The 12,523-nt window shown below is 47.7% G+C and overlaps 1 long non-coding RNA gene across 1 annotated transcript in view; it reads left to right on the top strand.

The window, feature by feature from the left end:
- The first annotated feature begins 11,016 nt into the window (after window positions 1-11,016).
- Window positions 11,017-12,523, top strand: part of LOC106148026 — a 6,266-nt gene continuing 4,759 nt past the window's right edge. The window contains exon 1 of the long non-coding RNA XR_001233134.1: window positions 11,017-11,492. This is a non-coding gene — a long non-coding RNA (uncharacterized LOC106148026). The remainder of the gene's footprint in view (window positions 11,493-12,523) is intronic.

The following is a 12,523-nucleotide window of genomic DNA, read 5'->3' as shown; positions in this document are numbered from 1 at the left end:
CCCCCCAGTATTTACTTGACATTTTCTAACGTGAACCTGTATAACTTGACTAATTCCTGTCTGGAAATGTATCATCTCTAGTCTTCCTTAAACAGAATGGCCTAGGAGAATCATGCACTTTTAAAAACTTTTTAAAAAGCCATAATAAAAAAGCTGAGTGCTCATCAAGACTACATCAAGCACTTGTGTCACTCAAACCATATAACTAGATGGGCATTTGTCAGGCTCCTGTACATTTATAGTGTATTATATAAATAATCAATATAAAAGCTGATGAAAGTTTTCATGTGGACAGAACATAGACTTGAAATTTGTTTTTGAGCAGTTTGCAGGAAAGTGAGCTCAGCATGGAGTAAAGTGTTAAATGCACTGAAAGAATCAAGGTTTTCTTCCTCCGTTTATAGTACAGCCGGAGTACTTAGACATGAATTGCTGTCATAGTACACATGACAGCTGGCTGTGATGTGACTGGGTGGGTTGAAGAGGTTGTCAGGGAGAGGGGACTTCACACAGTCCTTTGAACGGTGGGAAGTGTGCAGCCTTCCACTGGATCACCTGGTGTTTGGCTGCGTTGGATTATTTGCCTGGCAGTCTGTGCTGAGGCACAGGGCGAGAGCCCTCCCTTCACTGTCAGCTTTGGTCAGACGCAGTGGCTGAAAGAGGGCCCAGGGGAACCTCATGACAAGCAGGCAGCATGCCCTGGCACACCAGGCGTTCATTTCCTGACAGCCCTTCCAGGGCACATTGCAGTAATCCTCATTTACCAGAAAAGCACAGGGAGAAATTTCTGGCATAACAAACACAAATCGCACCATCTGAAGTTTCTTCCAAGGCAAACGGAGAAGTCGTCCCCTCCAGTTAAGCATTTAAATTTGAACCATCCATCCGGATATTAAGCAGTGTTTTCAAATATACCTTAGGTCTTTTATTAGCCTAAAAATTCTAGACAGACTGTGATTCATGGTTGCTTCATTTTTGTTTCCAAATTTGACCACTGTTTAACAGAGTTATAGGGTGTGCATACAGAATTTTTTTTCCTTTTTTGGTACTGGGAATCGAATTCACGATCTTGTGCTTGCTGGGCAGGCACTATGGAGTAGTAGAATGGCCGGAAGCTTGTGTTCTGAGGCATACGGCCTGGGTCTGAATATCTGCTTTTTCAATAAAGGACCTTGGGGAAATTACTTTGTTTCTCCAAGTTTTTGTTTCCTCATCTGTAAAATGGGACAGACTTATAGACACTGGATTTATATGAACCAGAGAGAGAATGGGAAGAGAGAATGGGAAGACTAAAATTAAAGTTAATCATTTCCTTGCATATGTTTTTACTGCCCTGTTCATGGCCCAGCAATTTATTACAGTCCTTGCCTCTTCTAGCCTCTACCCTCACTTCTAATAACTGGGGAAATCCTTTCAATTCTGTGTTGGTGGTAGTTTCCCTCAGTCATTTTTCCCTTCCAGAATTGCCAATAATTCACATTCCCGTTACTTCCTGTGAGACCATTGTGTCTGTCCTCAGTGCCATCTGAAGGGCATCCCCACTCCCACCGTCCTCAGCACATTCAAAGGTAGGCCCCGGGTGTGACCCAGGTGGGTGATTCACAAACATGGCTACATAGCAGTCACCACAGGAGCTCGTTACTGCAAATGCCAGGAGTCCTGAAAGTTGGCCTTCTGTTGTCAGCAGGCCTGTGTTTCCGGACAGCGTGTGTTCTGCAAACTTTGCCTAAGTCAGTGTAAAAAGAATGGAATGAAAGTGCTTTGGAGGTGATTCTAAGATTAAAATGGACAGAAATGGTGAACGATGGATTTGTAAATGTTGTTGAGAAATGACCCGAAGGCTAAGGTGGCGGCTGCTGGGCACAATTCCAGGTCTTCCCGCAGAGACTGGTCACTGAGGACCGAGACCCTGGGAACAGAGAAAGTGACAGGACGCAGCTGATAGGAGGTGACGAGGCCTGGACATGGGAAGCCGTGTCAGAGGGAGGCCTGCAGGAGATGTGGATTGGGTTCGGGAAAGGTGGGCGCAGATGATGGTCTTGTGTGACTGCTGCGATTCCCCTCGAACACTCAGGGCCAGGCTCAGCCATATTCAAAGTGTTCAGTTACTCCTTTGCACCAAAAGGGCAGTCCTCACTGCAAAATATGGCACACAATTTCAGCAGTTCAACCTCATGCATTTATTACCCATCTGTTGTGTTCATTCTGTCTGCATCTGGACGAAGAACTCCGCAGCTCTGGGTCTTGGCTCTCGGGGCCCACAGCCCACACTCCTGAATGAAAAAGAAGCCCAGTCCTTGCAGGCAGGCCAGCAGGTCTGAAGCAGTCGGGTCTTTACCACTCCAGCCCTATCTGTCAGCTTCCGGGTCATCAGCGAGTCCTCTCAGCGGCCTGCAGGTCTCTGAACATCCTCTCCGGCATTGCCATGACGAAGCAGGCAGGAAGGAGAGTCATCACCAAGCTGATGAGCCGCGGTCCACCCTCCCGATTCTCCCCTTGCCCTGGCATGGCTCTGAGAGGGGCCGGGAAGCCCAGTTCAGGAGGGACTAAGGTACAAATGTGCCTGTCACCAGGCTGGTCACTCTAACACTGGAGGAATGGCACCCAGAGCCTCAAGTTTGCGAATTACGCCGTGGTCCTCATTTTCTGCGTGGGAGAGCACCCACACATTCTCAGCTGTCTTCGAGCTCTGGCAGCAGCTCAGGACCTGTGCTGGCTGTGGATGTAGAGGGTGGCCTGAGGGGCAGGGAGAGGAGGGGCCGAGCCCGGCAGAACCCTGCTGCAGGATTTTCCATTCTTCAGTCAAGCTCTACCCACCCAGGCCTGTCCCCTCCACACCCCGCCCCATTCCTCTGTTACCTGGTCACTTCAGCAGCACTAACTCCCGGTGCTCTTTGGGTTCATCGTACCCCAGAGGAGGGAAGACATTATTTTGCAAACTGCACAGGCCCGTGAAGTAGCTTCTCAGCCTGTCCCAGTGACCTGGAAAGGATGGTCCACAGTGTCTGGAAAGGAAGGAAAGGGCAAAAGGACATCAGTGTGGTGAGAAAGGGTTAAAATTCTCAGCACCTAAACAGACCTCTTTGATGGCGCACTTCTGTCCAGCTGTACTGGACAGTCATGAAGCCCTGCACTCATGAGAACTGAAAGTAGCCATCCTTTTCTCCCGGGAGCTAATGTTTCATTTTTCTCCACAAAGCTAAAACATACAGACACATTTTTGTAAATCTAGAGAGCCTTTCTGAGGCCTAAGCAGGAGGCCTTGACAATTTGCAACTTTGTTTTTTTTAATTTTTATTTTTCCAGTATCGAGAATCAAACTCAAGACCTTGCGCTTGCCAGGGCAGGCGCTATGCCGCTGAGCTAAATCCCCAGCCCCGACAATTTGCAACTTTGATGTACAACTTTAGTATAAAGATACACTATCTGAAAGGAAAAAAAAAAAAGACAGTGTTCCTGGAAGGTTAACAAGGAACAAGATGTTCTGAGAAATGGATTTCTGAGACCTACATTTGCCAACTCAGACCCTTCCCCGTGTCTTCATTTCCTTATAGAAACCCCCATGTCTCTCCCTGACCACGACTCCTTTCTCAGAAGCTTGCCTGCTGCCCCTCTTGACAGTGACTCAATGATCTAAATAAACTCTTGTCTCTCCTGTATTCCTTTGTGAATTCTACTGCTCACATCCCTGACACTCTATACCACCTGCCATGGCAGTCAGGTGAACACAAACGCCTTGACAACCTTCCTTTAAGAGGAAGCAAAGAATTAAAAATATCCAGAATTTCAGCCTGTGATCATAGCACCCTAAGATACCATGCACTGTGAAGAAGATCCCCTAACGCTAGTCAGCTTCCCGTAGCAATTCTACTGAGAGCCACTAGGGAGCACAGCCGGGGTGTATTTGCTTGTCTAATCTCTGTGATGCTGAGTTGGATGTTACTTGTTTAATAAAGGGAAGGGGAGTATTCTAGAATAGGATTTCTCAACTTCAGCACTGTTGAATATTGGGTTCAGGTGTTGCTGAGATTTGTAACCACCAAGTTTTGGGAGCAGGAAGCAGGCACACCCAGCTGCAAGTCTGCGCACCTCACACACAGTGGGGTTTAGTCCTTTGTTCTGCTGCCTGCTGGTGGGGAAGAAGTCCCTGGGCAATGCACTAAGTGTCCCTGGCCTCAGGTTTTCCTCTTTTAATCTGGGGGAAGAGGCCTTCTTAAGTCAGTTTCATGTGAAATTAGAGAGTTCTCAGGTCTCTGTGGGAACTGAATGGATGTCAGTTCCCATTTCCTGTCAGGAATGCTGGGAAAGGGTGGAAAACAGCTCCACGCATCAAGGGGAGGGACCAATATGGCTACCCGTGGATCTCTGAAAATTTGTCCAACCAGGAAATGGGAGGAAGGAGGAAGGGGCAAGCATTCATGGACAGGTCTAATCACTCTTTTATGACTTGTTAGAAGGGACATTGTATACCAATTACAGGCCTTACGTTGTATCTTCTCAAAGCAAACATCCCGGCTTCACTTTGGATGGTGTTTCCACTGGAAGTGTAGAGACATACTCTATTGATTGTGGTTGTCTCCCCTCTCCTTTCTAGCTCAAGAGTCTGCATCTTCTGGGTTTTTTTTTTTTTTTTTTTTTTTTTGAGACAGGGTCTCGCTATGCAGTTCAGGCTGGCGTTGAGCTCACTTTGTAGCCCAGCCTGGTCTCAAACTTGGAACGATCCTCCTGCCTCAGCCTCCTGAGTGCTGGGATTACAGGCATGCGCCACCATGCCGGCTTTTTGTTTGTTTGTTTGTTTGTTTTTTTGAGACAGGGCCTTGCTATGCAGTTCAGGCTGGTGTTGAGCTCACTTTGTAGCCCAGAGTCTGCATCTTCTAATAAACATTGCAGCAGTTTCTGGATTGTGTGATGAATCACTGGACACACCTGAGACACTAGACCTGTGAGGCGCTCTCAGCAACTCTGAGGACCTGTGATGGGTGCTCCCACAAACCCTGAGTTCAACTGCTGTCCTGAAGTAGCACAGCAACGAACAACTCCATCAGCTGAAAAACACTTCATAAACCATGATTTTGCCAACTCTGTGTCCCTGACAGACGTCTGTAATTTGCATCTGACAAGACAGCTGTGATCTAACTTACATCCTGACAGACATCCTGCTGTAATCTAATCCATCCAAAGGTGTCCTGCCCACTCAAACAAAGCCTCTTGCTCTCCAAAATCAACTCCTCCTGCGCAATAATGGTCCAGCACCTCTAGCACCTCTACCCCTATATAAGCCTAAACTCCTTGCCTCCCGGTGTGCGCAGTCTCTATCCTTCCTGTTATTCCCATTCCAGTAAAAATCCCCTCTCCTCTGTGTGGCTGTGTTCCACCGACTTTACAATGCCAAGTTCATGTTCTCTAAAATCAAAGAATAAATTCTAGGAGCAACAGAGGTTAAGCGTAGGAAATATTTAAAAAAAAAAGAGTAGGAAATATTTATTGAGGGTTAGAAGGTTCCTTCCTGAGAGAGACTCTAGGGAACACCTGGAAAGTGGATTGCCTGAGGACCTCACTTCTCAGGGGAAGTTTTATAGAGCTCAACCACATAGATACATTGTGGGTTACAGCTGTGATCAACCAATAAGATTATAAGGGTAGCTGCTGAGGTAATACTGATCCAGTGAGGAAGCCAGTCATGTAGTGAGTGTGCATGGAAAGAACAAAGAACTTCTCAGGTAGGTGATGGGTCTGGGGGTCTTGGTTGCCCCCTGAGGTGACTGGTGCCTATTTAGACTTTATTAGAGTAGGACTTTATTATATCATCCCTTGAGGAGTGTGCAGGCCTGGTCCTTCCGTTGTTATCTCGAGGCCTGGCCTTCAACTGATGCATCTCTGGCCACAGTGGTAGTGCATTTTTTCCTTTTACCTTGACTCTCTCTTGAGAGTCTATCTGACTGCCTATAATATTCCTGTCAAACTTAGCTGTCTGTAATAGTATTGATACAGGAAAATAAAAACTCCCAACCTGAACGATATCTGGGACGAGTTTGTGTTCTTTAAAATTGAATTTTAAGAACAACAGAGGTTAAGAGCAGAATATATTTATTGAGGGAAAGAAAGCTTCTGTCCAAGAGAGGGACAGTAGCGGGCCCAAGTGGGTTGCCAAGGACCTTGCCGTTCCCAGGGACTTTATAGAGCAAAAGAACAGGTGAGGCGGGTCCAAGACGGGGAAAATGGGAAATTACAAGGTGGGCATGAGGTGGGACAACACTATGGTCAGCCCATAAGATTACAAGTATAATTGTTCAGGTAAAATTGAGTAAACTGGGATCAGATGGAGAAGTGAGTCTTGTAGCAAGTGGGCATGAACACAGAACAGGGGCTTTTCCTATAGGGGGCTGGGCTAGTGTGTGTTTCTGGTTTTTTCAAGGTGACCGCTACCTATTTAGAATATCAATCCCTGATGCTCACACCTAGGAAGGTATGTGGGTGCATTTGTTTACACCTTTGTCTTGAGGTCTGGCCCACAGCAAATAAGTCTCCATTCACAAGGTATCTTGTCTTTCATGTTGGCTCCTTCAAGGGCCTGGCCCTGTCTGACTGCCTATAATATTTCTATCTAACCCAGCTGCCTACAACATTGTTATCAGGCACAGGAAATCCTGCTTGCTTTCTCCTTCCAGGCCCAGTGTTGACCCTTCCAGTGCTTTGCTTTCTGTTGCTCCAGGGCAGGGGATGAGCTTATCCAACAGACCACCAAAGGATGGCACAGCACCAGAGATTGACCCAGACTCATGACCCACCCAGGAACTGCCACTGGCCCAGGGGCTGGGATCCCAAAGGACTGGTGTCAGCACTTCCAGGCCAGCTGGAGAAATACCAATGGAGACCAGGTGTGGTGGTGCACACCTATAATCCCAGCACTTGGGAGGCTGGGGCAGGGGGATTTCCATGAGTTTGAGGCCAGCCTAGGTTACATATTGAGCTCAAGACCAGCCTGAACAACCTAGTGAGACCCTGTCTTAAACAAAACAAACAAAAAGAAATACCAATTGGGAAGCTACACTCCTGCTGTGCCTCCCTGTGGCTTGGCATGCACTTGGCATGCAGCTCCACTCAGCTCTGAGTCCTAGAGGCCCATGGATGCCATGTCCCTTCCTGCAGCTTTACCTTCAACAGCGTGATCAAGGAATGATCACAAGGCTGCTGACTCCCCGGAAAAAACAGCAGGAAATCAGGCTCATGAGAAGCTTCACTGTGCTCAAATGTCAGGGGAGGGTCAGGGAGACGCTGACGACACTGACATGCATCTCTGTGGCTTTTATATTCTAAACGGAGCCTGCGTGTACACCCGCACTGGTTCTCATTAGAACCTGAGTGGTTTCTCTAAGAAACACTGCAGTGAGACCTCACTCACAGCCAGAGCACATCCGTTCTCAACCATGCCCTGGGCCCAAGTCTGCATAAGAGAATAGCAAGCTGGTGCTGATGGAGAGAGAAGGGAGAAGTTGGAAGCAGATTATCACTCCCCGTGCAAGCCTGCATTTCACCCAAAGGCCTTTCTCACCTTTCCTCTCTGTCCATCACAGACCGCTCACGGGAGTAATATAAATCAGAACAATTAGTTTTAAAGGAAATCACACTCTCGGAAAAAGGAAAACAGATTTTTCAAAAATCACTCCTCGGAGTCATTGCTCGGCCAGTGTCAGGTGATGCAGAGCTGCTGGTCTCTGGCTGCCATGAAGAGGATGGTATTTATCCTGAGCCTTCCCTGCGGGGGACGGGGCAAGGAGGAAAAGCCAGGCTTGGTGCCTGGGAAAGGTTTCCCCTCGGCCATTTCCAGTATCAAAGATTGCAGTAGAAGTCTCGCTAGACTTCACTGTGTTCATCCAGAGGTCGCTATCCCCAGATGTACATCCTGAGACACAGTATAGGTTTGCTCTGCCTTGGTAACTCACGCGGTAGGGCTAATTGCTCTTCTGGGCAGCACTTTGGGAGCTGAGGCTGTAGAGAGGGAGAGAGCGAGCAAGCAGGGCAATGCTGCCCCAGGGCTGCCTGGAGGTGCGCAGGCGTCAGGGGGCTCCTGCAGCCGGGACCGCCTTTCCTAATCACTGGCTCAGGATGGGCCCTGCTGGGTCAGACAGCACCTGGGTCTGAAATTAGAGCCCTTTGAGTTCATGTCTAAAGTTTTTGGAATACAAAACCGACAGGCTACACCTTCCAATCTCATGTGTGTTCTGAACGGCACCTTCCAGCGCCTCATCTGAACATACTAAGTTAGCAGTTCTAAGGAACAGATGTTCTGCATGGTTGGGTTGGCCAGTTAGCCAGGGTATTAGCCAAGCTGGCGCCTGAGTGGGTCAGGGAGTAGAGGGACTCTGGCTTCCATAACCTAACCCTGGAGGCCCACACACTGACAGTGACGGTGTTGCGCAATAAATGGGGAGGTCAGCTGGGGCATATGAGGTTCCAAGTGAGGGGAAAGGTGGGGAGAGCTCCCTTCTCCATTGGCTAAGGGTTGGAGGGTGACAGTGGTATGCAGAAAGATCAGCAGGGTCAGAGCAGCCCTGTAGGAGCTGGTGGAGGTACACGGGTGGCGGGTGCGTAAGAGAGGGGTCAGTAGTAGAGGCCAACAGGGTAAGGTCAGGACAGGAGCAAAGGGTGGTGGACGCATCAGCTTGTGGGCGAAAGGGGTCTGCAGGCAGGGAAAGAACAGAATAACGGACTCATTAGGCTAATCCTGACCAGAGAGAGTTAAAACTGTACTGGAAGGAGCGATGAACAACAAAACAACAGGGAGAAAGTCAGGTGACCTAACCCAGCTAGCCACCCCTCTTCACCTTCAGGAAAATACACAGCAGTCAAAAAGGCAGAGGACTACACGATAAGATATATATTCACATAGAGAGAGAAAGCAAGGATAGAGGGTCACTACGTTACTCTAGAGGCACTGTATTCTTGCACTAGATACACACATCCTCTACTTAGGCACTAACTGCAAGCGACCTTGTCTGTAAGGCTCCTCTTAACCAATCTGTAAATCCCAGACGTAAGGCCCTGACAAGGACAAATGGGCAGGGAAAAGTCAAACAAAGCCCATCTAGGAATGTGTGCGTAGACAACGACAGCCAGGTTAAGTTCTTGTGGCCTGGGTTTACCTCAGACAGCCCAGGGAGCCAATCAGATTGTGACAAGTTCTGGGGTGGGGGAGGGTCCCCTAAACCCAATAAAAGAAGTGATAAGAGAAGCTGGAGACAAAGGACTCCAAGGAATCCCTCCAGATCCCTTGTCCTCCCCGCTCACAAGGCAGCTTTCTGTCTTCTGTTTCTTCCTCCTCACAAATAAAGCGTCTTCCCTTTTTAAAAACTCCATCCCTTTAATTAGTTACAGTGCTGAGTTGATGATCCCGGTTGGCTGTTCATTCCAGCGGAGCAGCAGTGTGCACCCCCAGGTGAAGCAAGCCCCAGCTGGTTAGTTCTTTTCTAGTTTATTTCTCACTCTGAGGGCTGTGCATTTGCAATAACACAGACTCAGAAAGAGACCGGGCCAGACCGGAGGTAAAGAGGGGCTAAGTGGTCTAGAAGCAGCAAATGAGTAGCTGCCATCTGGACGGTGGAGTGTGGCCTGTGTTCTGGACCCCACTCACGAATGCCCCTGACCCTGCATCCCACCACCTTCACCTCACTGAGGTGGTGAGTGCCAGAACCCTGTCCCCAGAAACAGGATGGGCAGCTGCCATCCCCAGAAAGAGCTCAGCACACCATGTTCCAGGCGGTAGGCCCAGCTCAGTAACCAAAAACGATAGAATAAAACTAGATTATGAGCCAGGCACGGTGGCGCATGTCTGTAATCCCAGTACTCGGGAGGCTGAGGCAGGAGGATTGTTGTGAGTTCAAAACCAGTCTGGGTTACAAAGTGAGCTCAGGACCAGCCTGAACTGCATAGCGAGACCCTGTCTCAAAAAAAAAAAAAAAAAAAAAGACCAAATTAAAAAAAACTGGATTATGGAATTTTACAATTAGTTAGAAAACAGAGAACACCAGATTTTTTTTCTATGCTAGAATTTGAACTCAGGGCCTTGTGCATGCCAGGCAAGTGCTATACTATTGAGCTACATTGCCATCCTGAAAGCCTAGGTTTTGCTTTAACATGAAAGTTTGCCATGAATGTCTTCTAAATTTCTCATTTTTGTTTCTCCTGTTAAAAAAAATATATATATGTATTTTTTGTCTTTTTTTTTGTCTTTTTGAGATAGGGTCTTGCTATGCAGCTCAGGCTGGCCTTGAGCTCACTTTGTACCCTAGGCTGGTCTCGAACTCGAAACGATCCTCCTGCCTCAGCCTTCTGAGTGCTGGGATTACAGGTGTGCACCACCTCTCCCGGCTAAAAAATATATTGACAACTTTGAAAAATATTAATATATCTCATACTATATGCCTATTACACATTTACCAGACAAGTATGGCTTCTACTCTCATAGACCTCATGTTAGTGAGGTGAGAAAAGAGAGAGAGAGAGAGGCTATATAGCAAATCATTGTTTTAGAGCATGACAAGTGCTAAGGAAACAGTGGAAGGTGCCTGCAGCACCATTTGAACTGGGTGGCCCGGCAAGGCCTTTCTCATATGATGAGGTCACCTGAAATCTGAAACAAGAAGCCTGGCGAACATGTGGGAGGAAAATGCTCTGGAAGTGGGAACAGCGGGTGCACAGCCCCCATCCAAGACGATGTTAGCACATCCCAGACACAAAATGAACGTTAATTACTGATGTTGATTATCCTAGGGATATACTTGGGTGTGGAAAGATTTCCAAGCCAAGGTCTGTGTCCTAGAGCAGCTCTGTAACAGAGATAGACGTGAGCAAATAGTCACAGGACAGCGCAGAGCTGCACTGTGGCACTGGGACAGAAGCAAGTGGGGGTATGGACTGGGGAGGAGTAGTGACTGAGTTTCTGGTTGAGGCTGCTGGAAAGGCGTCACAAAGGAGGTGACAGGCAGCAGGATTGTGAGGTATCAGTAGAACTGAGAAGGCAGGGAACAGTTGCGAGAACACACAGGGCAAAGGCTAGCAGCTGTATTTTCCACTGGCGGACACTATGGTGAAGGAAGTGAGCGTCAGGAGGCAGAGAGGCCAGGCCACGACCTTACTCTGTGCACAGCGGGAGCTTATAGAAGGCGCTAGGGAGGGCACCCCAGGTCGGCTTTGTGTTTTAGGGGCCCTGCCCCTTCAGTATGTCCTGGGGAGAACAATGTGGGGTGGCTATAGCAGCCTTGAAAGAGATGGAAGGAGGATTGGGGCAGAGGAGCAGAGAAAGCTGAAACATCAGGGATATTTTAGGAGGTGATAAAAGGTGAGGACAGGGATGGTCCACGACAGAATCCCCGGTGACTGCTGCAGAGTGAGATGGGCACGGAGGCCAGCGATGTGGGCAATGGAAACACCAAGGCCAGAAAAAAGAGAAAGCGTTCATGAGGAACGAGAACTAACACCGCAAGGAGCAGAAGGTGAGCGCCAGGAGAGGACTGTACTCCTGGGAAAGGCCAAGCGCCTTTGTGCGAGTTCCTTGAGCCTTAAAAAATAGCTGAGTCATAGAAGCATATTTCTTTTTTGCTGTTGTTTTGGTCTCTTGGGCCAGTGATGGATTAAGTCATCCTTGTCACAGGGCCAGTGATGTATCTCATCCTTGTGATAAGAAATGGGCCAGGGTACAGGGTAAGGAACAGTCACGCTCCTTGCAGAAAGGTGTACACTGAGGCCTGTATTGGCCTGTGAAGCTGTGACGCCTCAAAGGACAAGATAAGGCCATAGCTGAGGACGTCTGGCTCCAACCCCAATTAACTTAAAGGAAACTGTGGCTGCAGGCATCTCACTCCTGCTGTGAAGGCCTTCCTGGAGATAACTTAGTTCTCCTAAATTAATATAATGTAGGCTGGGCCTTGTATAGGCTAGACTATTTCTAGAGTATTTCTAGTTAAGAAGAGGTGACAAGGAAGTTTTTTCTTTTAGCTGAGAGCTGGAAATTCTGCTCACGTTCTAGATGTGATCAAAAATACAGTGAATATTTGATGTTTGAAAATTTCTTACAGTGAAAGACACATCACCATGAATTTCCTTTAAGATATTCTCTCCTCAATTTGAACACATTTAGCTCATTATTCTTGCAGTCCTGGGAGTTCTCGCTCATGTGTATCTTTAGTTGCACTGTCGTGGCTGCCTCGGTGTCCTGAATCAATTCAAAATGTTTACCTTTCACGGTCATTTTGACTTTGGAGAAGAGCCTGAAGGTCCGCAGTGGAAGACTCAGTGAAATGTGGAAGGGGACATACTGCAGTGTTTTCACAAGCCTGCCTTTCTGTTGGTGGCATGAGCACATTTACATTGTGTTCAAATGTTTGAACACATCTCATAAATACACTCATGAAAGAAGACATCCAGAACTGCTTCAGAAAGTAGAAAGAATGATGGGATAAGTTTTGTTCAAAGTGAGGTGCTGTTTTAGCAGAGTTAATGGTGATGTATCTTTTTTTTTTTTTTG

This window comes from Chinchilla lanigera, unplaced genomic scaffold, assembly GCF_000276665.1.
Source record: "Chinchilla lanigera isolate Chin_1 unplaced genomic scaffold, ChiLan1.0 scaffold00013, whole genome shotgun sequence".
Taxonomy (NCBI): domain Eukaryota; kingdom Metazoa; phylum Chordata; class Mammalia; order Rodentia; family Chinchillidae; genus Chinchilla; species Chinchilla lanigera.
This window is presented reverse-complemented; position numbering and strand designations above follow the sequence as displayed.